Source organism: Salvelinus sp. IW2-2015, unplaced genomic scaffold (genome assembly GCF_002910315.2).
Source record: "Salvelinus sp. IW2-2015 unplaced genomic scaffold, ASM291031v2 Un_scaffold2573, whole genome shotgun sequence".
NCBI classification, from domain to species: domain Eukaryota; kingdom Metazoa; phylum Chordata; class Actinopteri; order Salmoniformes; family Salmonidae; genus Salvelinus; species Salvelinus sp. IW2-2015.
This window is the reverse complement of record NW_019943883.1, coordinates 70,271-98,097: the sequence shown is the minus strand read 5'-3', so window position 1 is coordinate 98,097 and position 27,827 is coordinate 70,271. Positions and strand designations below refer to the sequence as shown.

Genomic DNA, 27,827 nt, shown 5'->3' with positions numbered 1-27,827 from the left:
TGTAGGCCTACACGTTTTTAATCAACAATCATTTTCACCATGAAAATCATATTTTATGCAACACAGGAAAATGATATAAGACTTTGATCTTGTTTATTCAGCAACTGCTTCTCTTGTTTATTCAGCAACTTCTTTTCCCTGTAAGAGGAAAGAAAATAAAGGATCAGTATTAACAATGAACATGCAATATATACTCTATATATTCAAAAGTATGTGGACACTCCATTTCATGAAGCTCCCGACGAACAGTTCTTGTTCTGACGTTTCTTCCAGAGGCAGTTTGGAACTTGGTAGTGAGTGTTGCAACCAAAGACAGAATATTTTTTTACACGCTACGTGTGAGCTTGTGTGGCCTACCACTTTGCGGCTGAGCCGTTGTTGCTCTTAGAACGTTGCCACTTCACAATAACAGCACTTAAAGTTGACCAGGGCAGATCTAGCAGGGCAGACATTTGACAAACTAACTTGTTGGAAAGGTGGCATCCTATGACTGTGCCACGTTGAAAGTCACTGAGATCCTCAGTTTTGCCAATGTTTGTCTATGGAGATTGCATGGCTTTGTGCATGGATTTTCTACACCTGGCAGCAACTGGTGTGGCTGAAATAACCAAATCCACTAATTTGAAGGGGTGTCCACATACTTTTGTGTATATAGTGTATCTTAAATACGTTTCATTGAGTGTAAGAGGATTTATTGACTTCTGTGAAGACCGAATCATAGGTGGTATTGATGTGGTCATATCTGAGCATGAGTCAGGTGTAGGTTTAACAGCAGTACTGTACCTTTCCAGTGTCGCGGGTCTTGGCTCTGAGCTTGTTGACTTGAGTCTCAGCGATGTCAGCACGCTCCTCAGCCTCCTCCAGTTCATGCTGAACCTTCCGGAACTTAGACATGTGGCCGTTGGCTTGTTCCTCCTGTGTGAGGAACAGAGAGGGAGAGCACTACTTCAGCATTCAAAGTTTGAAACTTCAGGTAGAAAATTAATATGATTTTTTTTAAAGGTATTTTAAAGTTTTTTTATTGACAGATTTAGGATTGCACTGTATATATGGAGATAGATGATACAGCAGAGAAGGTGAGTGGTGTAACTGGGCATCAAACCACTGCCTCCAGTGCCTATTGTAAGTATTCACCCACCTTCAAATGTTGTTTTACAAAGTGTTATTAAAATGGTTTAAAATTTAAAACAATTGTCAACGATCTACACAAAATTGTCTGGAACATATGCAAAACCATATGGAATCTGTTTTTTTCAGTTCAACTGCTAACATTTTGATTTGTTTTCATTATGTGGTATGATTTCTCATTACATTATTTATCGAGAAATATTCTTCAAACTGTCTTGGAAAGGAGAAGGAGAAAGGATCATCACACAAAGTGTTAATTAATTGTACATAAAACTGGCAAATATGTGAATTATTGTTGATGATGAACAAAGCAATGTTATCCATTCCAAATGAATGACATACAGTGGGGAGAACAAGTATTTGATACACTGCCGATTTTGCAGGTTTTCCTACTTACAAAGCATGTAGAGGTCTGTAATTTTTATCATAGGTACACTTCAACTATGAGAGACGGAATCTAAAACAAAAATCCAGAAAATCACATTGTATGATTTTTAAGGTAATGAATTAGCATTTTATTGCATGACATAAGTTTGATACATCAGAAAGCAGAACTTAATATTTGGTACAGAAACCTTTGTTTGCAATTACAGAGATCATACGTTTCCTGTAGTTCTTGACTAGGTTTGCACACACTGCAGCAGGGATTTTGGCCCACCCTCCCTACAGATCTTCTCCAGATCCTTCAGGTTTCGGGGCTGTCGCTGGGCAATACGGAGTTTCAGCTCCCTCCAAAGATTTTCTATTGGGTTCAGGTCTGGAGACTGGCTAGGCCACTCCAGGACCTTGAGATGCTTCTTACGGAGCCACTCCTTAGTTGCCCATGGCTGTGTGCTTCGTGTCGTTGTCATGCTGGAAGGCCCAGCCACGACCCATCTTCAATGCTCTTACTGAGGGAAGGAGGTTGTTGGCCAAGATCTCGCGATACATGGCCCCATCCATCCTCCCTCAATACGGTGCAGTCGTCCTGTCCCCTTTGCGAAAAGCATCCCCAAAGAATGATGTTTCCACCTCCATGCTTCACGGTTGGGGATGGTGGTTCTTGAGGTTGTACTCATACTCTTCTTCCTCCAAACACGGCGAGTGGAGTTAGACCAAAAAGCTCTATTTTTGTCTCATCAGACCACATGACCTTCTCCCATATCCTCCTCTGGATCATCCAGATGGTCATTGGCAAACTTCAGACAGGCCTGGACATGCACTGGCTTAAGCAGGGACCTTGCGTGCGCTGCAGGATTTTAATCCATGACGGCGTAGTGTGTTACTAATGGTTTTCTTTTGAGACTGTGGTCCCAGCTCTCTTCAGGTCATTGACCAGGTCCTGCCGTGTAGTTCTGGGCTGATCCCTCACCTTCCTCATGATCATTGATGCCCCACGAGGTGAAATCTTGCATGGAGCCCCAGACCGAGGGTGATTGACCGTCATCTTGAACTTCTTCCATTTTCTAATAATTGCGCCAACAGTTGTTTCCTTCTCCACCAAGCTGCTTGCCTATTGTCCTGTAGCCCATCCCAGCCTTGTGCAGGTCTACAAATTTATCCCTGATGTCCTTACACAGCTCTCTGGTCTTGGCCATTGTGGAGAGGTTGGAATCTGTTGGATGAGTGTTTGGACAGGTGTCTTCTATACAGGTAACTGAGTTCAAACAGGTGCAGTTAATACAGGTAATGAGTGGAGAACAGGAGGCCTTCTTAAAGAAAAAACTAACAGGTCTGTGAGAGCCGGAATTCTTACTGGTTGGTAGGTGATCAAAATACTTATGTCATGCAATAAAATGCGAAATTAATTATTTAAAAATCATTAACAATGTGAGTTTCTGGATTTTTGTTTTAGATTCCGGTCTCTCACAGTTGAAGTGTACCTATGATAAAAATTACAGACCTCTACATGCTTTGTAAGTAGGAAAACCTGCAAAATCGGCAGTGTATCAAATACTTGTTCTCCCCACTGTAATTGCGTTTTGGGGTATATTTTGTAAATTAACTTTTATGATTATATATTTGATTATATATGTGATGGAACATCTTTTAAGAATGATTGAAAAATAAAACACTATATCTTGACTCGATAAGTATTCACTCCCCTGAGTCAAGACATGCTATAAACAAATTCATTTGGCAACAATTACAATTAGAGTATTTTTTGGCTATCCTAAGTCTATAAGAGCTTTGCACATCTGAATTGTGCAATATTTACCTATTACATTTACATTTACATTTAAGTCATTCTATTCATATTATTCTTCAAAAAATTCTTCAAGCTCTGTCAATTTAGTTGTTGGTCATTGCTTGACAGCCATTTTCAAGTCTGACAATAGATGTTTTAAGCAAATATTTATCAAAACTGTAACTAGGCCACTTAGGAATGTTCACTGTCTTCTTGGGAAGCGACTACAGTGTAGATTTGACCTTATGTTTTAGGTTGTCTTGCTGAAAGGTAAATTTGTCTCCCAGTGTCTGGTGGAAAGCAGGACTGAATCAGTTTTTCCCTCTATGATTGTGCCTGTGCTTAGCTCCATTCCATTTTTTCCCCCTGAAAAAATCTCCCTCGCCCTTGTCGTTGACAAGCATATCAATAACATGATGTTGCCACCATCATGCTTGACAATATGGAGAGTGGTACTCAGTGATGTGTTGGGTTTGATTTGCCCCAAACCTAACACTTTTTATTCCGGAAAAAAAGTTGATTCCTTTGCTACATTTTTTGCAGTTTTACTTTAGTGCCTTTGTTGCAAACAGGAAGCAGGTTTAGGAATATTGTGTACTGGCTTCCTTCTTTTCACTCTGTCAATTATATTAGTATTGTGGATTAACTACAATATTTTTGATCCATCTAGTTTTCTCCTATCACAGCCATTAAAGTCTGTAACTGTTTTAAAATCACCATTGGCCTCATGGTGAAATACCTGAGCGGTTTCCTTCCTCTTCGGCAACTGAGTTAAGAAGGACGCCTGTATCTTTGTATTGACTGGGTGTATTGATACACCATACAAATTATATAATAGTTTGTAAGCTTTCCAATGATATCAAACTCGACCATTTATCTTTTCCAATGAGGAAAACACATGGCTGTCTCATGGTAGTGGGGTCAAAATAGGTCAACTTTGAATACCTCTATCKCCATAATGTTTTGACATTCAGTTCCAAAAAGTAACTTTCTGACCACTTCTACCATGGGCAAATATGTAYGGCAAGTTATGTTCAAATCAAAAGTTGATTGAAATCAAATGGACCGAATTAAACGGATTTAAACTGATGGACATTTTACCGTAATTCTCTTACCAAACTTTGCATCTGCACAGTTTGTCCAGTAAATGTGTATTTCTTTTAATGTTTTATTGTGTAAATTGTTAAAAATAGTAATTGTGCATAGAGTTGTATGCTATGTTAAACTTTATAAATCAATGGTTTTTGTTTGGCATCTTTTTGCTTTGACATTATGGAGAGTTTGTGACCCCCCCCTCCCCAAAAAATAACTATTTCAATCCCACTTTGTAACACAACAAAATGTGGGGGGAAAATCCAAGCGGGGTGAATACTTAAATAAAAAGCTGTATGTGATCCAGCACGACCACTAGACTAGTCCCCCTCCTTCAAGTTGATAAAACATAGACATAGGAGTAACKCAGAAATGTGCATMATTTCTTCAGCAATTACTTGCACTATCAATTGAGTCATTGGTGGCTGATGTGCAGTAGCAAACACTTTCTTCAACTTGTAATGTCTACTCGGGAAATAATGTGTTTTTGAAAGTGTGCTTCGAGAGTATTTGACTTGCTCACCGCTTCCTCAGCCTGTCTCTTGTAGGCTTTCACTTTCATCTGCAGCTTATCTACCAGGTCCTGAAGTCGGACAACGTTCTTTTTATCCTCCTCAGTCTGTGGGACAAGATCAAATAATCAATGCCCCATAGTTGTATGCACAAACCTGTCTGTGTTTGTGTCAACCCACTGGGCAAAGGCATCAATTCAACATCTATTTCACGTTGGTTCAACGTATTTTCATTGAAATGACGTGGAAACGATTTAACCAGTGTGCCCAGTGGGAAGTGTTTGAAGAAGGCGATTTCTCCTACCTGGTAAGTGAGCTCCTTGACTCTGCGCTCATACTTGCGGACTCCCTTGACTGCGTCTGCACCTCTTCTCTGCTCGGCCTCCACCTCAGTCTCGAGCTCACGCACCTTGTGTGGAAGAAATGAACGTAGGCATTTGTTTGAGGGGGTGAAATCAGATATAACAAATCTTTGTTAAACAGAGGTCGATTCTTCTACTCAGTCAAGGAGGCAAAATTGTTGTCTGTTCCTATATACTTTTACAATTTTCATCAATTTTCATTGTAATGATAACAGATTTTCATGATCTAGATGGGTTATTGACAGAAAGTCAATGSTCCTGTGTATTTTTACAGTGGATTCGGAAAGTATTCAGACCCTTTTCCTTTTTTCCACATTTAGTTACGTTAAAGCCTTATTTTATCCTCATCAATCTACACACAATACCGCATCATGACATTACAATACCCCATAATGACATCACAATACCCCATAATGACAAAGTGAAAACAGGTTATTTGAACTGTTTGCAAATGTATTAAAAAGCTAAACATAAATATCTTATTTACTTAAGTATTCAGACCCTTCGCTATAAGACTCGAAATTGAGCTCAGCTGCATCCTCTTTCCATTGATCATCCTTGAGATGTTTCTACATCTTGATTGGAATCCACCGGTGGTAAATTCAATTGATTGGACGTGATTTGCAAAGTCATACACCTGTCCAAATAAGGTCCCACAGTTGGCAGTGCCATGAGATTCTCTGGTCTGATGAAACCAAGATTGAACTCTTTGGCCTGAATGCCAAGCGTCACATCTGGAGGAAACCTGGCACCATCCCTACGGTTAAGCATGGTGTGGCAGCATCATGATGTGGAGAGGTTTTTCAGCTGCAGGGACTGGGAGACTAGTCAGGGTAAGATGAACAGAGCAAAGTATTACATTTACATTTTAGTCATTTAGCAGACGCTCTTATCCAGAGCGACTTACAAATTGGAAAGTTCATACATATTCATCCTGGTCCCCCCGTGGGGAATGAACCCACAACCCTGGCGTTGCAAGCGCCATGCTCTACCAACTGAGCCACACGGGACCACGTATAGAGAGATCCTTGATGAAAACCTTCTCCAGAGCGCTCAGGATTTCCAAAAGGACAACGACCCTAAGCACACAGCCAAGACAATGCAGGAGTGGCTTCGGACAAGTCTCTGAATGTCCTTGAGTGGCCCAGCCAGAGCACGGACTTGAACCCGATCGAACATCTCTGGAGAGACCTGACAATAGCTGTGCAGCGATGCTCCCCATCCAACCTGACAGAGCTTGAGAGGATCTGCAGAGAAGAATGGGAGAAACTCCCCAAATACATATGTGTCAAGCTTGTAGCGTCATACCYAAGAAGACCAGAGGCTGTAATCGCTACCAAAGGTGCTCAACAAAGTACTGAGTAAAAGGTCTGAATACTTATGTAAATGTGATATTTCAGCTTTTTTATTTATAATAAATTAGCAAACATTTCTAAAAACCAGTTTTTTCTTTGTCATTATGGGGTATTGTGATGTCATTATGGGGTATTGTGATGTCATTATGGGGTATTGTGTGTAGATTGATGATGAAAAAAATATTGAATCCCTTTTAGAGTTGTAACGTAACAAAATGTTAAAGTAAAGGGTTCTGCAAAACTTTCCCGAATGCACTGTATATAACCAAATACATTTCCAGCAATCAGTCTTTCAATCCACCCTAGCCTCATTGAGAACCAGACTTCCCGAATCGGAAAGCCTGATAAAAATGGCATGAAGTTGCTAAAAAAAGGGTGGAAACCTGGTGTAAATCAGTGACGCCTCACTAACGCGCCAAAACAATCAAATTACTTGCTTGGGCAGAGAGTGTTCAAAGGAGTTGTAATGCCTTCATTTGGGKGGAGGGTTCTGGAAATGTAACATCCAATAAAATTGGAGCTTCCATTCTAGGCGTTTCGGCTAATACAAAATTATCCAGACCTCCAAAGGAGGTGTGACGACAATGTGATTTCGAAGTATGGCTATGCAAGACATAATCCACCCTAATCCATTCTGCTGTCAACTCACCCTGGACTCCAGTTTCTGGAGCTGCTTCTTGCCTCCCTTCATGGCCAGGTTCTCAGCCTCATCCAAGCGGTGCTGTAGGTCCTTGACTGTGATCTCCAGGTTCTTCTTCATCCTCTCCAGGTGAGAGCTGGTGTCCTGCTCCTTCTTCAGCTCCTCAGCCATCATGGCCGCCTGAAATGGTAGTGTGTTTAATTTATGTACCAACTGGCACCAATCATAACGTCCCTCTGAGATCTTTGTTTGTTGTAAACCAGCCCAGCTACCATTGGCCCTTGGTGACAAATCAAGTGGATGTAATTCAATAGATCATAAAGACTCACGTCAGTGATGCCTTCTTGGCCTTATCCTCTGCATTTCTAGCCTCCTGGACGATGTCCTCCACCTCTCCCTGCACCTGCACCAGGTCAGTCTCAGCTTCTTCTTGGTGTTCAGAAGGCTGGTGTTCTGGAGGATGAAACAAAACCCTTTGTTTGAATCTCAAGAGAACTTACAAGGCAGACAGGTATGCTTGGTTGAGTTTAATGAGAAATGGCTTAGAGCCGTACCTGGAGTGTAGCAGTCCAACTCGCTCGCTGGCGTCTACCAGCTCAGTCTCAGCCACTTTGCGGCCTCTCTCAGTCTGCTCCAGAGCAACTCTCAGCTCCTCAATTTCAGCCACCATCAGACCGTTCCTGCGCTCCACCATGGCTGCCTGCTCCTTCATGTCCTCTGAGACACGGACAGCGTCATCAAGGTGCAATTGGGCATCCTGGGGTTCAACATGACATAGGTTCATTAGGACTTGTGGAGGTAGAGGCGATAGGATTGGTGATAGAACTGTTCATTGGTAAGAATTTCCCAATATCCCTACCTTTCTACAGTATATTAGTCAACACTATTCAATTCTTCTGTTGTATTCTTTTCTACAGATTCACAAACAAATCCCTCCCATGTTCAGATTTTGAGCCTGATTCCCAGTCCCTTTACCTTGAGCAGTCCCTGGACGTTCCTCAGCTGTTTCTGGGCTTCAGCGGCCTGCCTATTGGAGTGGCTCAGCTGGACCTCCATCTCGTTCAGGTCTCCCTCCATCTTCTTCTTCACCCTCAGGGCGTCATTCCTGCTCCTGACCTCAGAGTCCAGGGTGCTCTGCATGGAGTCGACCATCCTTTGGCTGTTCCTCTTGATCTGCTCCATCTCCTCGTCCTTCTCAGCGATCTTCCTGTCCACCTCACCCTTGATCTGATTCAGCTCCAGCTGCACACGCAGAATCTTGGATTCCTCGTGCTCCAGTGTTCCCTGGACAAAGAGAAGAAGTTGGGTAAATTGTGTTCAATACATTTGGATGTGAATAACACGAGGAACTAAATATATATAACTACAATAAACACCAATACAGGGAGCATTGTAATGTAGCTGGCATTGGCTATTGTTACACTGCTTTTCCCATCAAACAGCGGCAGTTTGTACCTCAGCCTCCTCCAGAGCGGTCTGGATCTCAGACTTCTCTGTCTCCACGGTCTTCTTGGCCTTCTCCAACTCATGGATGCTCTTGCCATTCTCTCCGATCTGCTCAGTCAGGTCAGAGATCTCCTCTGCACACACAAACACAGGAGCAGTTTAGACTTGGGAGATTTTCAGTAGATATCCCAACGCACTGAAGCTGACATTGAATCATAATAATGAATCATTATTTACTCAGTAGTTCATATGTCTTGAAAATCTAATTGCTCCTGCTTCCTTGGGTTTTTCAAATTACAGGTTCAAAAACTGATATTTTATTCCATTCTAAAATGGTGTAATAGAAATTGATGGTTACAGTTTCCTACATTTTCAAAACCCTACTCAAACATGAGCCACGTAAAACTGCTGTCAAATGCTCACGTTGCAGGTTCTTGTTCTCTCTCTTCAGAGTCTCCAGATGATCCAGAGCCTCCTCGTACGAGTTCTTCATCTTGAAGAGTTCAGTGCTCATAGAGCGAGCCTCCTTCTGAGCTCCTTCCAGCTCAGCCTGACCCTCCTCATACTTCTGCTTCCACTCTGCCAGGACCTAGAGGAATCCATGAGATTTTCATTACAAGTAATTGATGAAGAGTTTTGAATCAGAAAAATGCTACAATTATACCACAACTGATCATATAGCAGACAGAAATGTTCAACCTAGCGTGAGGTTTATTTATTTTCACCTTGTCAAAGTTCCTCTGCTTCTTGTCTAGGTTGGCGGCCATTGCGTTGGCTCTCTCAACGTCAATCATGAGGTCCTCCACCTCTCCCTGCAGCCTCTGCTTGGTCTTCTCCAGGGATGCGCACTTGGAGTTGGTCGCCTCAATGGTTTCCTCGGCGTCCTGCAGACGCTGGGCCAGCTTTTTCCTTTGGACGACAGAGGGTATAGGAATGTTACATATATATGGACCCTCACCATCCACACGCTATATTTGTGTTTTTGCTGTTGCGTGTGACTCACTGGCCTCCTCCACTCCTCTGTGCGCTGGATGGCATCAGTTTCATACTTAGTCCTCCACTGAGCCACCTCACTGTTTGCTTTGGACATACCACGTTGCAGCTCTGCCTTGGCCTCCTGCTCCTCCTCAAACTGCTCTCTCAGGAGGTCACAGTCATGGCGGGCAGACTGGACACCGTGGGCCAGGGCGTTTTTAGCCTGTGAGAGAGAAAGAGAAAGACAAAGAGATATTAGAGAGATAGTAAAACAAATGACAGTAGAAGTCTCTGAGGATGGCGTAGTCACCGTCATATATGAAGATATGGCTATAAACTCTGTGGTCGTGGTATCCGTTTTTTGTCCCTTACCTTGACCTCCTCCTCAATCTGCCTCTTCAGCTCCTCAACCTGTTGGATGAAGGCCTGTTTTCCTCTGGTCAGCTGAGACACCAGGGATTCCTTCTCCTCCAGCTGGCGTCCAAACTCACCTGCAGGGATAGAGGAAATCTCGTTAATGGGGTCTCTGACCTCCTAAGATTGAAAATGTATTTTTAGGTATCGTAGGGCAATGTTATGTGGTGAATATTACACTAGAAACTATTGTGGACTGGACTATCTGGATATAGCCCCCAATACGTTATTGTGTTTTACTGAAGGAAAGCATCAGTTTGTTGTTCATTGTTGAGGATGGTACCGTTTTCTGTCAGGAGTCTGGCCCTCTGTCCGCTGATGTCGTTGACCTGGCGAACATTCTCATCATTCTTAGTCTTGAGCTCACTCAGCTGGTCCTCAAGAGTACGACACATCTTCTCCAGATTGCCCTGTTAGTGAAACATGTTCCATCATTACTTTATATATGGGACTCCTGTCACTTCAGCTCTCTTGAATGGTAATGTAGATGACCCTCCTCAACACTGCTTGATCAAAACATCATACTCACCTTAGCCTTGGCGACGGCCTCCATGTTGCTGGAGAGGTCATCAATCTCCATCTTGTACTCGCTCTTCTCCTTCTCCAGCTTCTGCTTGACGCGCTGCAGGTTGTCGATCTGCTCCCGAGCTCAGCCACACTGTCGGCCTGCTTCTTGCGCAGAGCGGCGGCTGTGGCCTCATGTTGCAGGTGGACTCTTCAAGATCACGACGCAGCTTCTGGAACTCAGCCTCACGCTTCTTGTTCATCTCAATCTGAGCAGCAGTGGCGCCTCCGCCTCCTCCAGCTCTCGCTGATCTCCTCAAGTTCCCTGGAGAGATCGCCCTCTGCTTCTCAACCTTGGCCCTGGCAGCACGCTCAGCTTCAATTTCCTCCTCCAGCTCCTCAATACGGGCCTAGAACAGTGGGCAGGAGCAGGGGGATGAACACTACAATGCAGTTGAAACAATTTAATTGTGTTCATACTAAGCCAGTTCCACTAATATATTCAGTAGAAGTTTCCCATGCAGGAACCAAACCACAACGGTAAGAAGCACCATCTTTACAATAGTTAGAAGCAACAGTAAGAAGCACCAGGAAAAATGTATGCTACCAGATTAATTGTTTTCAGGAAATGAAGGAAATGATTCAGGTGTGGGCTTTCCTGTACTGGAGCTGAGATCCTGTACTGTACCTGGAGTTCCTTGATCTTCTTCTGCAACTGAGCTCCCAGAGACTGTTCATCCTCAACCTTGCTGAGGAGCTGGCTGTCTCAAACTCCTTTCTAAGAATCACAAACACGTAGATTGCAGAGTTTTGGTTTGATAGTGTAAAGAGAGAGTATCATGCCATTCAGTTAACTTTAAGAATCACATGCAAATGGTCATTCATAATTACAAGAATTAGTCAAGAACAACATTATTTTTAATCAATATAGCAGTAATACTGTCGTATTTGTTTGTGTTTACTTCTTGATTTTCTCATCAGACTGCTGCTTGTCATTCTCCAGGTCCATTATGGACTCCTGGGCCAGTTTTCAGATCTCCCTCCAGTTTCTCCTGGTCTCTCAAGGTCCATACGGAGCTTCTTCTCTTGCTCCAGAGAACCCTCAAGCTATAAGATAAAAACCATATTGTTCAAATCTTAACAACTGAAGATAATACCATCTCACGTACTATCATGGCCAAAATTTCAAACTCACGTCGTCCACTTGCTGTTCCAGCTTGGTCTTGGCCTTTGGTCAGAGTGTTGACTTTGTCCTCCTCTGACTGCAGGTCGTCCAGTGTCTGCTGGTGGGCCTCTTGGAGGGCTTTCTTCTCCTTGGTCAGCTTGGCAACACTCTCATCCAAAGACGCCATCTCCTCGTCAGGTTTTTAACCTGAAAACCCCCAAACTAAAATTAGTCTTTTGGCTCTTCACCATAAAGGGAGATTTAGTTTGATATATATTCTGCATCCCACAATACGACTGAATTCCATTCTGTTTAGCTAATATTTGAGTTATTATTGTTTGGTGGTTAGACTGTCTCTGGTAAAAACACGAGACCTTGTTTTCAGTGCGTGCTTCTCCTTCTCCACTTTGGCTAGGGTGAGCTCCAGTCATCAATGTCCTTCTTCAGCTCAGAGCACTCATCCTCCAGCTTCCTCTTCTTGGCAGTCAACTCAGCATTCATCTCCTCCATCCTCCCGCCTCTCAGTTGTCTCTTTGAGTTTGGCCTCCAGCTGGATTTTGCTCTTGATGAGCCCCTCGCACCTTTCCTCCGCATCGTTCAGATTCTCACCTTCCTGGTTTCAGAACAGGAGAAAAAATCAGAGGCCTCACTTGTATATAAAAATAGACTCATTTAGTTATAGATCAGAGCAAATCAATATACATGGATTAAATATATTCATGGGCTATTAAAATGTGTGAGTTAGCCACATACTTCTTTCACAGTGGTGTGTGCGTGTGTTTGTAAATGTTCCCTTTGASGGTTGTTGCTCACTCACAGATGTGACTTGGAGTGCCAGGTCATTTTTCTCTTGCAGCAGGGACACCATCTTCTCCTCCAACTCCTTCTTCTTGGCCAGAGCCTTGGCCAGGTCTGTCTTCATCTTCTCATAGTTCTCCTTCATGTTGGCCAGCTCCTTCTCAGTCTCAGCACTCTTCAGCAGGGGCTTGATCTTGAAGTACAACTTCATCCATGGCCAGGTTTTCACATTCATGAATGAGCGGATGTTGTACTGGATGGAGAAGATGGCCTCTCTGGTCGACAGAAAGGATAGAGTGGCATGGTGAGTGACATGCTTTTTTAAAGATACATTCTAGGAATCAAAGAATTTAAAAAAATGGAGCCCCGTCCCACTTTTGGTATACAGTTGTAACCAGGCATGATAATGGAAGGTTTTTCACTTTAAAATATTTACTAAACGAAAACTATTGATTTCAAAGTTGAAGAAACCATACAACTCTATGCACAAGGACACATTTTACAAAAACACATTCACAGGAAGAACTGTGCAAATACAAAGTTAGTTACCAGAATAAAACGAAATTAGATTTTACGGTAATTCTATTACCAAAATTTGCAAAGGCACAGTTTTTCAAGTACATTTTACATGTTTTATTTGCTGTATACATTCTTGAAAGCCGTCATTGTGCATATATTAGTATGGCTTGTTAAATTTTGAGAACGTTTTTTGTTTGACATACATTTTTAAAGTTAAAAGTCGGAGTTTCCGTTTCCATGGAATTGCCCAACCCTTCGTAAATTCATAGACACCGTTCTTGATTTAAGGACTGACAGGTTATGCTAAGTTCATGAGGCACAAATTTAAAGGAAAATTKAACAGCTTTCCAAACTTTGTTTCTCATTTTGATCAACTCACATCATATACAGTATGTAATCATAATGCATTACATACAGGTGGTTCACAGAAAGCTTTGCCAAAATGTCTACTATTTCTCACCTCCTCTCCATCATCTTGGTGAACTCTTTCCTCATGAGGAATCCACGGCTGAGAGCCTGGACCATGCCGACCAGAGCTGCTAGCTTCTCATCTCTCATCTCCTCCAGGACACCCAGCAGACCGGCTTTGAAGAACACCTGACACAGGTTAACATGGTCAATGGAACCACAGTGGTAACACATAGAAAGGGTTGAATCAAAAGAGGGGAACAACACCAGTAGACTGATTTAGTTTTTCTTCTATATTATTAGTCATGTTTGACTTTGAAAAACAAAACAAATACACTACAATGTTTTTCCACCTTTTATACTCCATTAGTTACATTGTGGTTTACATTTTTGTTGTTGTGTTTTGTTGTCAGCCATGGCTGGGGATATTTGACTGACCTTGGTGTGTCCAAATTTATAATCCTCGTGATTTATATCAATGGACCCAAGCAGCTTCTCAGAAGCCTTCTTGTTGTCCATGAACTGGCCCTCTGGGATRACACTGGCATTCAGTACTTTATACCTGAATGAGGAGACATTTTTAACACGTGTCAAGTTGCAATAGGTTGGTTAAATGACGTAAATGGTAATCCTCAGGGCACTTGTCCGGCAAGTACATTTTTGGGGGGACAAGCGATTATAGATTTAAGTTGTCAGAATGGAGAATTGAAAAAGATCACAATATCAAGCATTTAGACTACTCAGAAGAATTTGATCGAAGTGTCCTCTGGATGCGATTTGGTTGTGCACACTGAGGTATATGGGTTGCGCACTAAGAGCATCCAGTCGGGCTGTATCACCGCCTGGTATGGCAACCGTACCGTTTGCAACTGCACCGCCCGCAACCGCAGGGCTCTCCAGAGGGTGCTGGATCTGCCCAACGCATCACCGGGGGCACCACTGTCTCCTAATCCTGTCTCCTAATCACTGCCTCCTAATCACTGCCTCCTAATCACTGCCTCCTAATCACTGCCTCCTAATCACTGCCTCCTAATCACTGCCTCCTAATCACTGTCTCCTAATCACTGCCTCCTAATAACTGCCTCCTAATCACTGTCTCCTAATCACTGCCTCCTAATCTTACCATGTATTAATGTCAATTGTCATGTCTGATATCCTAAAAAGCGTTCCACCGTCAATACCGTATAAACGTAAATGGTAACACGCAGTTGATACGGGTGTGCAGAAACCAATGCTGCATACTCCTGTTTTTCCTCAAGTGCTAAAAATGGGGTTTTGAGAAATTATTCTGACACCGTTGGAAAAGCTGGGCTCTCCTCTATTCAATACTGGCAATGTAATTCAGACAGCGTAAATAAAATATTATTAGAAAAGCCTAATTGACAAGTAACTCCTATGCTGTCAAGATCTCCACTGTTTCCTGTCAGTTGTTGTGGGTTAAGTGCCTTGCTCATGGCCACATTGCCAGGAGATATAATACATGGGATCAGAGACCAGCAATGGCAATGGTGCAGTGGTTCCTTGCATCATCATACAGCACAGCTCTCAGTGGTTCCTCGCATCATCATACAACACAGCTCTCAGTGGTTCCTCGCATCATCATACAACACAGCTCTCAGTGGTTCCTTGCATCATCATACAACACAGCTCTCAGTGGTTCCTTGCATCATCATACAACACAGCTCTCAGTGGTTCCTCGCATCATCATACAACACAGCTCTCAGTGGTTCCTTGCATCATCATACAACACAGCTTCCAGTCACCTTTTTGGCCCATGGTTTCACAGATTCTTTTTTAAGTGACTTGAGCCCTTTGGATAAATAAAAATCAGTCCTGCTTGTCCGAAGTAGGATAAGTTGCTAAAAAAGTTCATGTCAATCCCTGAGCCTGATGTGTGTGTGTGTGGTGTATGTGTGTGTCGTGTGTGTGTTGTGTGTTGTGTGTAGTGTGTGTGTGTCGTGTGTGTGTGTGTGTGTGTGTGTGTGTGTGTGTGGTGTGTGTGTGTGTGTGTGTGTGTGTGTGTGTGTGTGTGGTGTGTGTGTTGTGTGTGTGTGTGTGTGTGTGTGGTGTGGTGTGTGTGTGTGTGTTGTGGTGTGATGTGGGTGTGAGTGTGTGCACTTGCTGTTGATGCCTGTACCTCTGCTTGAAGTCAGCATAGATGATTCTGCTGGGGAAGCCCTTCCTGCAGATCCTGATACCCTCCAGAACACCATTACACCTGAGCTGGTGGATAACCAGGAAGTTCTGCATCAGACCTGGTAAAACAAACCAAGTCTATTTTAATATTCATAAACAGGTTAAAGATTCAGATGGTTAAGGTTAGTGAWACTGTACTGATAAGATGTCCTATTTAACTCAATATACACCTGGAGTCTTTGACTCGTTGGGGATCAGGCAGCGCACAAAGTGAGGATGAGTGCTCCTCAAGTTGGTCATCAGCTTGCCCAAGTTCTCCTGTAAGAGGGTTACAAACCATTTCCTYAGAAATMATTTATCATCGTCAAGGCTCCTTTTGAAGGACTGAATATCCACATTTCAAAAGCTCACCCTGAACTGGGAGGACACAGTCTGCATGGAACCACCCTTCTTCTTGCCTCCTTTCTTGGTTGTATCTGTTCAAATGAGGGAAAAGTAAAAGATAACTATAAACTCGATAAACACTCTTATCTAAATAACCCTGAGAAATAGTGATACGTTCAAAGTCAAATCAAATTGTGTTTGTCACATGCTTCTTAAACAACAGTTGTAGACCAACAGTGAACCCTTCCCAACAATGCAGAGAGAAAAATATAGAAAAAGTTACGTGTAGAAATACACAATGAGTAACAATAACTTGGCTATATACACGAGTCCATGTGCAGGGGTACAAGGTCATTGAGGTAGATATGTACATATCGTCAGTCAATATAAACGTAATAATACTGAATTCCCCATCGACCACACCCACAAATTGGGGAAAACAAAAATAAACATCCCATTGATCCCCGGTGTAAAATCTTTTGTTATACAGAAATAACAAAACATCCCGAAAAGCTTCCCGTGTTGTAACCAGGTCAAARATCCAGACCTGGATGGTTCACAATGCTCCCACAGGGAAATAGATCCTGCAAGAAGAGCCTTGTGGTTTCTGGCTATACGGTGTGGGAAATGTGGGGACCTGGTGTCCAATTAGGCTACACGTAGCTTCGGAAAACATTTAATCACCCGTAAGACATTTCACTAGTTCAGTAAAGTCTGTTTTGTAACACCACTCACTACCAGAGGCTGTATAGTCTGTTTTTGTATTGTTGGTCTAGGTTGGTAGCTAACTAGCATCCACTCACTCATGTGGCTGCTAGCAACGTCATGAAAAGGGGCATGAGGGAAGCCCTACAATATTACATTATTTTAAGTAGTCAGAACACTCTGGAGCAGGCAATGTTGAAAATAAATCTTTACACATGTTGTACTTTGCATAAATGGTGTTTTGTAATTGACTAACACAAGCAGACAAAATGTAAATTTAGTTTGAAAAAGGCCAAGTGTTTACTTTGAGCCAATGGGGTAACCTAGGTAACCATATGTTGTTTTCCCCACWGGCGGGTGGGGCGGTGACGTTCTATCTAATACCGACTGGGTCTATAGTTATGTTAAAGTAGCTAGGCAGCAGGATAGATAAGAAACATAACTAACTTCCTTCTTACTGGACACAGAGACATAGAAATGGTATCCACAAGTTCATCTGACTTTGGGGAAGTATATAAAGGGTATCATTGCCAAAATCCTGAAATATTCCTTTAAGGAAAATGTGGGTCTGAGTTGTAACTGGTACTTAGTTAAATATTTTGACGTGATGCTAGTCTTACCCTCAGGTGGGGCAGCAGGGTACAGGGCAGCCAACAGTTTGACTGAGGCCTTCCCATACATCAGAAGAACTGATTCGTTCAGGGGGTCCTTGTTCTTCTCCAGCCAGCCAGTGATGTTGTAGTCCACAGTGCCGGCGTAGTGTACGAGAGAGAAGTGGGCCTCTGCCTTGCCTTTGGCAGGTTTGGGCTTCTCATATGCCTTGGTTTTGCCAAGATGCTGGTCGTTCAACTTGTTCTTGAAGGTAGTGTCTGAAGCCTTGGGGAACATGCACTCCTCTTCAAGGATGGAGAAGATGCCCAATGGCTTTACGAAAAGAGATTTAAGAGACATTTATTCCTTTAGCAAACATGCTATTATAGGATTCTATTCCTTTAGGGTCACATATATGGAGACATATTAAGTTCTCAATCGTCAGATACGTTGTACCTCTGTGATAATATATCACACATCACTCGCCATGATCTTTGCTGTTGTGGTCCATTATAAATCCTCACAGACAGCTTACCTTCTCAATAAGCTCAATGCAGGCAGCCAAGTCCATGCCGAAGTCAATGAAGGCCCAGACAATTCCCTCCTTCTTGTACTCCTCTTGCTCCAGGACGAACATGGTGTGGTTGAAAAACTGTTGCAGTTTCTCATTGGTGAAGTTGATGCACAGYTGCTCCATGCTGTTGTACTGTTGAAGGAATTTCAAAAGKGATMATTTCATCGTACAAKGCTGTAATCCCTCTCAATCMCAACTAATTGTCTTGTTCTGGTCTCATACTCACATCAAAGATCTCAAACCCGGCAATGTCGAGCACACCGATATAGAACTGCCTTGGATTCTTGGTGTCCAACATCTCGTTGATACGGATGACCATCCACAAGAACATCCTCTCATAGATGGACTTGGCCAGAGCCATGACTGCATTATAAACCTGCAAAGATAATACCTCAAATGAATACATGAGATATTGATCATGTCTAGTAATGAGGTGATAAGCGCTTGGAAAAACAAAAGTACTGTAAAAAGAAAAAGCTATGCACTCTTCCCCAACAGAATTCCGGTGCTCAGAAAGTGGTTGACACTGGTTTGACTACCTTACCTGAGGCACAGTCTGTCCCTTGGTCACGTACTCGTTGCCAACCTTCACTCTGGGGTAGCACAGACTTTTCAGCAACTCAGCTGAGTTCAGGCCCAGCAGGTAGCCGATTTTATCAGCCACTGGAGATAGAACCAACATCAACAGACTCAGGCACTCAGATCGCTTGTTTCTGATGTTACACTGACAAAATAGTTTGTCCAACTCTTTTGTGGGATAAGTTTTGAATTTCATCCTCAACCATTGTTTCAAATAATTTGTGGAGGTTGGAATTTAGACTCCATCATGTATCTCCTACCTGACGTTCATGTGGTACTGTCTGTTTTACCATTTCTATTTATACTTTGGGGAATGGGACTAACGCTTTACACATTGTACAGTTGAAGTCGGAAGTTTACATACACCTCAGCCAAATACATTTAAACTCAGTTTTTCACATTTCCTGACATTTAATCCTAGTAAAAATTCCCTGTCTTAGGTCAGTTAGGATCACCACTTTATTTTTAAGGAATGTAAAATGTCAGAATAATAGTTAGAGAGAATGATGTTATTTCAGCTTTTATTTCTTTCATCACATTCCCAGTGGGTCAGAAGTTTACATACACTAAATTAGTATTTGGTCAGCATTCCCTTTTAATTGTTTAACTTGGGTCAAATGTCTCGGGTAGCCTTTCACAAGCTACCCACAATGAAGTTGAGTGAATTTGGCCCATTCCTCCTGACAGAGCTGGTGTGACTGGGTCAGATTTGTAGGCCTCCTTCCTCGAACACGCTTTTTCCCGTTTCTGCCCACAACATTTTTCAATAGGATTGAGGCCAGGGCTTTGTGCATGGCCACTCCAAACCGTGACTTCTCTTGTCCTTAAGCCAATTTTTGCCACAACTTTGCAAATGATGCTTGGAGTCATGGTCCATGTTTAGAAGGACCCATTTGCAGTCACAAGGACTTTAACTTCACAATCGACTGATGGTCTTAGAAGATGTATGCTTCAATATAGTCCACAATAATTATTCCCCCCCATGATTGCCATCTAATTTTTGAGTTGAAGCTGCAGCAAAAGCAACCCCCACAACATGAATGCTTTCACCCCACCGTGCTTCAACCAGCTGATCGAGTGCTGTTCTTTCGGCTTGCAAGCGTACCTCCTTTTTCCTCCAAACACTAACGAATAGGTCATATATGCGACCAAAACAATGTTTTAGTTTTGTTTCATTTTTTTTTTGTTTTATATTTTTTTTATACTGTACCGTTATCTTTACCCAGGTAAAGTTGACTGATAAACACGTATCTCATTTCGCACAGCAACGACCCTGGGGAATAGTTCACCAGGGGCAGAGAGGCAGGGATGAATAGCCAGATTGTAAACTGGGATTATTACGGTGACCGTGATGGTTGAGGGGCCAATTGGGAATTTTAGCCAGGACACCGGGGTTAAACCACTCCCCTTACGTCTTACTGAATTAAGCTGCCAATGGGATCTTTAATGGACCTCAGAGAATCAGGACACCCCGTTTATACGTCCCCATCCTCGGAAAGACGGCACCCTGACAACAAGGCTACGTAGTCCCCAATCATCTGCCCTGGGTATTGGGATCTTTGTTTAGACCAGAGGAAAGAGTGCCTCCTACTGGCCCTCCAACACCACTTCCAGCAGCACCTGGTCTCCCATCCAGGGACTGACCAGGACCAACCCTGCTTAGCTTCAGAAGCAAGCCAGCAGTGGTAATCAGACCAGATACTCCAAAAAGTATGATCTTTGTCCCTATGTACAGTTGCAAACCATAGTCTGGCTTTTTTATGGCTGTTTTGGAGCAGTGGCTTCTTCCTTGCTGAGCGGCCTTTGGGGTTATGTCAATAKAAGACTTGTTTTTCTGTGAATATAGATACTTTTGTGCCTGTTTCCTCCAGCATCTTCACAAGGTCATTTGCTGTTGTTCTGGGGTTGATTTGCACTTTTTGCACCAAAGTACGTTAGTTTCTAGTAGACAGAATGCGTCTCCTTCCTGAGCGGTATGATGGCTGCGTGGTCTCATGGTGTTAATACTTGCGTACTATTGTTTGTACAGATGAACTTGGTACCTTCAGACATTTGGAAATTGCTCCCAAGGATGAACCAGACTTGTGGAGGTCTACAATTTTTTTCTGAGGTCTTGGCTGATTTGTTTTGATTTTCCCATGATGTCAAGCAAAGGGGCACTGAGTTTGAAGGTAGGCCTTGAAATACATCCACAGGTACACCTCCAATTGACTCAAATGATGTCAATTAGCCAATCAGACGCTTCTAAAGCCATGACATAATGTTCTGGAATTTTCCAAGCTGTTTAAAGGTACAGTCAACTTAGTGTATGTAAACTTCTGACCCACTGGAATTGTGATACAGTGAAATAATCTGTCTGTAAACAATTGTTGGAAAAATGACTTGTGTCATGCACAAAGTAGATGTCCTAACCGACTTGCCAAAACTATAGTTTGTTAACATGAATTGTGTGGAGTGGTTGAAAAACAAGTTTTAATGACTCCAATCTAAGTGTATGTAAACTTCCGACTTCAACTGTATATCTATGAGTGTGACTCACCCTCTGTGCTGTCTGGCTCGGCCTGCTCCTCACGCTGTTTCTGCTTGAATTTCAAGTTGCCATGATGCATTACAGCTCCTGTCAACTTGTAGATGGCCATCTTCTCATCATTAGTGAAGCCCAGGATTGTAATGGCATCCTGGAATTAGAGAGGAAGTATAACAGTGATGAACTCAACAGTAGTTTGCTCAGTTACAGTACACTACAGTTCTGTGCTCACTCCAGAACAAATGGGATAGATAGAATTTACTGGCTTTTCTGTTCCACATGATTACTTTTGGCCAACACTATTGTGTGGCAGCACAAAAGCAGTTTTACACAGTTCCACAGGACATTTAGTGCCACTCTCTTGTGGATGTCTTACTTTACCTAAAGGTGAAGTGTGGAGGCATGACGAGTGCCTTGAGACACATGTYTAACTAACTCAAAGGTGCCCAGCTGTCACCAAGTTRGAATTGCACAATGTTCCTACCCGTTCCATGTCTAGAGTTTGGTTAACCCTTTGTATAACTCACGTCTGTGGCATCCAGCTCTTCCTTGTCGTTGATGCTGGCCACAGTGATCTGACCTTGGCTGATCATAGGATAGTCGTAGGGGTTGGTGGTGATGAGCGTCATTTCTGTGGACAACGGAGAACGGCTTCTCAGTTAAATCTCGTAGAATTCCACTGTCCTACCTTTACGGTATCTCTCCCTCCTTTAGTCAGTCGATGGACTCAGGGATATATGTAGTATATAATAAATAGCATCAAAAGACTGGACTGAGGCTCCTAGAGTAGTGCATCACAGTGCATTACTTGATAGGTCTTTCCCATGAAAGATATATTAAGACCTGACCCATGTCTAGATGTCTTGTTTTCTTGGATGTACTCATTGTAATAGTGTTAATAGTGTGGACTATGATTTTTTTTTTGTTGAGAAATGTCTAAAATATTTATAATCTCAGTATCTTCCTTCCTCATCACCTCAAACGAAAATGAAGCACCACCTCAACATCAACAAAAATGAAAATGGCGTGTTTGTTTTGTAGTTAAAAAAGGAGGAAGACAATTGTCTCCAATGACATCATTGATGTGCATCATGTGATTTGAATCTACGAGTTGTCTACTAATTGGTTGATGATGTCATTGGAAACACTTCCTCTATATGTTTTAGTACAAAACATAGAAATGCACAATTTTCACATAATGTTGATGTTGGGGTGATGCTGGAGAAGATTTCCCAGATGGGGATGGGGATAATTTCCCCCTAACCTCTACTCTGCCTTACCAACTAGCTCAGGTTTGTGGCCTGTCATCATCTGGTAGAAGATGTGGTAGCCTCTCTCATCGGGGAGCTGGAAGGACACTCTGGACTTCTCCAGCAGGTCTGAGAGACTATATCTGGTAAGATGTGGGTTTAGCCTCTCTCAATCGGCGGAGAGGAAGGACACTCTGGAGTTTACTTCTCAGTTCAGGTCTTGTATTGAGGATTCCAAAGGCAAGAGACGAGTGAGAAAGCAGGGTAGAGAGAGGAGGAGAGAGAGAGAAGAGAGAACGCAGAGGATAAGAAAAGAGAGAGGAGAGAGAAGAGAGAGAGAGCAGAGAGAGAAATGAGAAAGAGAGAACATTGAGATTATGTGATATAGATGCTCCTAATATTCTGTGTGATTAAGGAAAGCATTGAGAAACATCAAAAGCAACTCAAGGTCTCAATATCAGTTTTAGCCAGTTTGCCTGCTTGAAGTGAATTCTGATGAATTTACCCTGTAGTAGAGCATGGGGTTAGAAATATGTCTACAAAAATAATTCAAACATTTGACTTTGATAGACACTTGAAATGTTAGTTTGTTGGACTGTTTTTAACTATAAGGAACTACTGAAGATGTTAGCTTTGTTGGACTTTTAAACTATAAGGAACTTACTGAATGTTTTTCCCAATGTAGGTCACTTCCACAGTATGTCCTTCATACTTACAAAGCGACGAGTTGTCGTTCACTCACTGTCTTGGCATTACCCATAAGACTCCAGCAGAGGGTTAGCTGCATGATTGATCCTCAAGGACCCCTGATTGAGGCAAACACAAGTTGCTTAGAAACTGGTTAACCCTTTCTTGAAACGGGATTCACCGTTGCAAAAAAAGTTTACACAGCCACCAAACTGAAAAGGCACAACCTACCTGCATTTTGCTGGGGTCTACTTCCTTCTTGGCACCAGATACTGCGCTGGTGGCGAAGTACTGGATGACACGCTTGGTGTTGAAAGTCTTTCCTGCACCGGGATTCTCCACTGGTTAATATGAGAGAAGAAAGAGGGTTTTAGTCACAGATTGTGTCAGATTGGCGTTCATAAGAAATATGGTTGAGAGATACACTGTTGACCTGTTTTCTAACAGAAGTAAATGAATTACAAATATTCCAACATCATTGATGTAATATTGCACCACAGCCTAATCCAGGGGTCATTCTTAATGTCATGTATTTTATAAAAAACTTACGTTATCAGGACGGACTGGTTCTCCTTATCTGTAACCAAAAAATATTTGCTCATCATACCTGCAACATTATGGGTACATTATTGCATTCATAGTAGAGGTCGACCCAATCGGAATGGCGATTATTTGGGCCGATTTCAAGTTTTCATATCATCTGTAATCGCATTGGACACCGATTGTGGTTGGTTTTTATTTAATTATTTATTTTAATTATTTAACAAGGCCAGTCAGTTAGTACAAATTCTTATTTTCGATGACGGCCTAGGAACAGGGGGTAACTGTCTTGTTCAGGGCAGAACGACAGATTTTTACCTTGTCAGCTCGGGGATTCGATCTGCAACCTTCCGGTTACTGTCCACTCTCTACCATGCTAGCTAGCATTAAACTTATCTTATTAAAAACAATCAACCTTAACATAATCACTAGTTAACTACACATGGTTGATGATATTACTAGTTTATCTAGCGTGTCCTGCGTTGCATATAATTGATGCGGTGCTTGTTAATTTCTCATCGAATCACAACCTACTTCTCCAAACGGGTGATGATTTAACAAGCACATTCATGAAAAAAGCACTGTCGTTGCACCAATGTGTACCTCACCATAAACATCAATGCCTTTCTTTAAAATCAATACACAAGTATATATTTTTAAACCTGCATATATAGTTAATATTGCCTGCTAACATGACTTTCTTTTAACTAGTGAAATTGTGTTACTTCTCTTGCGTTCCGTGCAAGCAGATTCAGGGTACATGCAGCAGTTTGGGCCGCCTGGCTCGTTGCGAACTGTGTGAAGACCATTTATTCCTTACATAGACCGTAATTAATTTGCCAGAATTGTACATAATTATGACATAACATTAAWGGTTGTACAATGTAACAGCAAAATTTAGACTTAGGGATGCCACCCRTTAGATAAAATACGGAACGGTTCCGTATTTCACTGAAAGAATAAACATTTTGTTTTCGAAATGATAGTTTCCGGATTTGACCATATTAATAACCTAAGGCTTGTATTTCTGTGTGTTATTAAGTTATAATTAAGTCTATGATTTGATATTTGATAGAGCAGTCTGACTGAGCGTTGGTAGGCAGCAGCTGGCTCGTAAGCATTCTTTCAAACAGCACTTAAGTGCGTTTGCCAGCAGCTCTTTGTTGTGCTTCAAGCATTGAGCTGTTTATGACTTCAAGCCTATCAACTCCCAAGATTAGGCTGGTTTAACCGATGTAAAATGGCTAGCTAGTTAGCGGGGTGCGCGCTAATAGCGTTTCAATCAGTGACGGCACTCGCTCTGAGACCTTGAAGTAGTTGTTCCCCATGCAGAGGCCGCGACATTTGTGGAGCAATGGATAATGATGCTTCGAGGGTGGCTGTTTTCGATGTGTTCCTGGTTCGAGCCCAGGTAGGGGCGAGGAGAGGGACGGAAGCTAGACTGTTACACTGGCAATACTAAAGTGCCTTGAAGAACATGCAATAGTCAAAGGTATATGAAATACAAATGGTATAGAGAGAAATAGTTCTATAATTCCTATAATAACTACAACCTAAAACTTCTTACCTGGGAATATTGAAGACTCATGTTAAAAGGAACCACCAGCTTTCATATGTTCTCATGTTCTGAACAAGGAACTTAAACGTTAGCTTTTTTACATGGCACATATTGCACTTTTACTTTCTTCTCCAACACTTTGTTTTTGCATTATTTAAACCAAATTTAACATGTTTCATTATTTATTTGAGGCTAAATTGATTTTATTGATGTATTATATTAAGTTATAATAAAAGTGTTCATTCAGTATTGTTGTAATTGTCATTATTACAAATAAATAAATAAATAAAAATCGGCCGATTAATCGGTATCCGCTTTTTTGGTCCTCCAATAATCGGTATCGGTATCGGCGTTGAAAAATCATAATCGGTCGACCTCTAATTCATAGCATCATCATGAATTTCATTTTGGAACATTTTACAATTGGAGACTAATGAAATTCCCAGCAAACTAACAGACATGAGAAAACAGTAGATTCCCTCCCTCCCTCCCTCCCTCCCTCCATCCGTCTATTCATCCATCCATCCATCCACCCATGAGAGCTCGTACCAATCATCATGAACTGAAAGGCGTTGTCAGAGACGGAGAAGATATGGGGTGGAGCCTCCATCCTCTTCTTCCCTCTGTAGGCGTTGACAACCTCTTCGTCGTACACGGGGAGCCACTTGTAGGGGTTCACCGTGGCACAGAAGAGCCCAGAGTAGGTCTGGATGAAAGGGATTCAATTGAATTCGGGGATTAGTAAATCAGAATTACTTTTATCATAGCCCCAAGACATGCTAACCTCTCCCTATTACAATAACAGGGGAGGTTAGCATACCCCCAAGATATGCTAACCGCTCACCATTACAATAACAGGGGAGGTTAGCATACCTCCAAGACATGCTAACCTCTCACCATTACAATAACAGGGGAGATTAGCATAACTCCAAGACATGCTAACCCCTCACCATTACAATAACAGGGGAGGTTAGCATACCCCCAAGACATGCTAAACTCTCACCATTACAATAACAGGGGAGGTTAGCATACCCCCAAGACATGCTAACCTCTCACCATCACAATAACAGGCGAGGTTAGCATTTTTTGGGGGGGTGTGATATTTGTGCGTCTGTAACTTTCTCACTCATCATTATTCACGATTTATTCAAGATTATCCGTAATCATAGTAGAATTCACGTTAATGTAGAAGTATTTGGAAACATATTCAAATCTTATTTATAATAAGYGACTCCAAAATGATACAATACATTATTTACCATTAATTTGATTTGGGCCACAAAATAATCTGAAACATAACCAAAACAAACAGCAAATGCATCTAACAACAATGTTGATTTAATCATAGCACGCTAAGAATATGGGACCAAATAATTAACTTTTTACTACTTTAATATACATAAGTGAATTTGTCCCAATACTTTTGGTCCCCTAAAATGAGGGGACTATGTACAAAAAGTGCTGTAATTTCCAAACAGTTCACCCGATATTCATGAAAATACTCTCAAATTAAAGCGGACAGTCAGCACTTTAACGTCATAGTCATTGTACAATTTCAAATCCCCAAAATATGTCACTTTTGGAGCAAAGTGTGTATTTCTTATGGTCATTTACTGTATGTGTAGTACAGGAAGTGTGAATTTCTTATGGTCATTTACTGTATGTGTAGTACAGGAAGTGTGAATTTCTTATGGTCATTTACTGTATGTGTAGTACAGGAAGTGTGAATTCTTTATGGTCATTTACTGTATGTGTAGTACTGGAAGTGTGAATTTCTTATGGTCATTTACTGTATGTGTAGTACGGAAGGTGAATTTCGTATGGTCATTTACTGTACGTGTAGTACTGTATGTGTGTATTTCTTATGTTGATGTATGTGTGTGTATGTTTATGCAGGTTTCTTACATAGATCATCCATGCTGCATAACGCTCTTTGAGGTTATACAACACAGAGGCTTCATTCAGGTAGGTCATCATGGCCATGTCCTCAATCTTGTCGTACTTAGGGGGGTTCATCTGATAGATGTCTGCTTCTTTGAACTCTTTTCCTTCCTGAAACAGTCAGAAATCTACATGACACACAGATCAAACTGGACATGACTGTACGCGTTTTGCTCCTTAGTTCAAATGCRTACTGCCATTTAATCCAACTACTCTGTTATCACCCATTGACACAYACATGGATATTCTTGACTAATCAATATCAAYCATTCATGCCATTTTTAAATAGCAGTAAGAAAAATTGCGTGCTTGAAGGTTATATTCTGTTTATACAAAAAAAATACTAATCTGTCTTTTGTTACTGATTTTCATATTGTTTGTTTTTGATCATTTTAAAGATGTTTTTTCAAGAAATAGAGTAATTCCACAAACTTTAACTTGAATACTTTTCAGATCAGGCTTACCTCCTTAGTCCCGTCAGGTTTTGTGACTGTCACAGTACACTTTCCATCGCCCCTGGCAGTGACCAAACCCTTTAGGTACAGCTCCTTGACATCTGTCACATAGCAGGCATTCTTTGAATCAAAGGGTGCGGCTTGTGCCTCCATCCTCTCCCTCTCAGGCTTACGAAGGTACAAGGCAGCCTTGCCATAGATTTGCATYTCCGCGTCCGTACTCATGGTGACGGATTACTAGGAAACAGATTAAACAAGAATCTAGAGTGACTCTGTGGTGCTTCCTCCACAGTCAACAGAGTTAGATCAGCGGTACCCCTCACAGAATATTCTTATCATTTTTATATGAAGATTCAAACCATGTCTCACCTTCGTTTTCCCCTCCTACAGATGAATTTCTACTTCTTGGAGGACC

General features: G+C 42.0%; 1 pseudogene; it reads right to left on the bottom strand.

Annotated features, from left to right (window-relative positions):
- On the bottom strand, positions 1-27,827 carry LOC112074305 (myosin heavy chain, fast skeletal muscle-like; annotated as a pseudogene).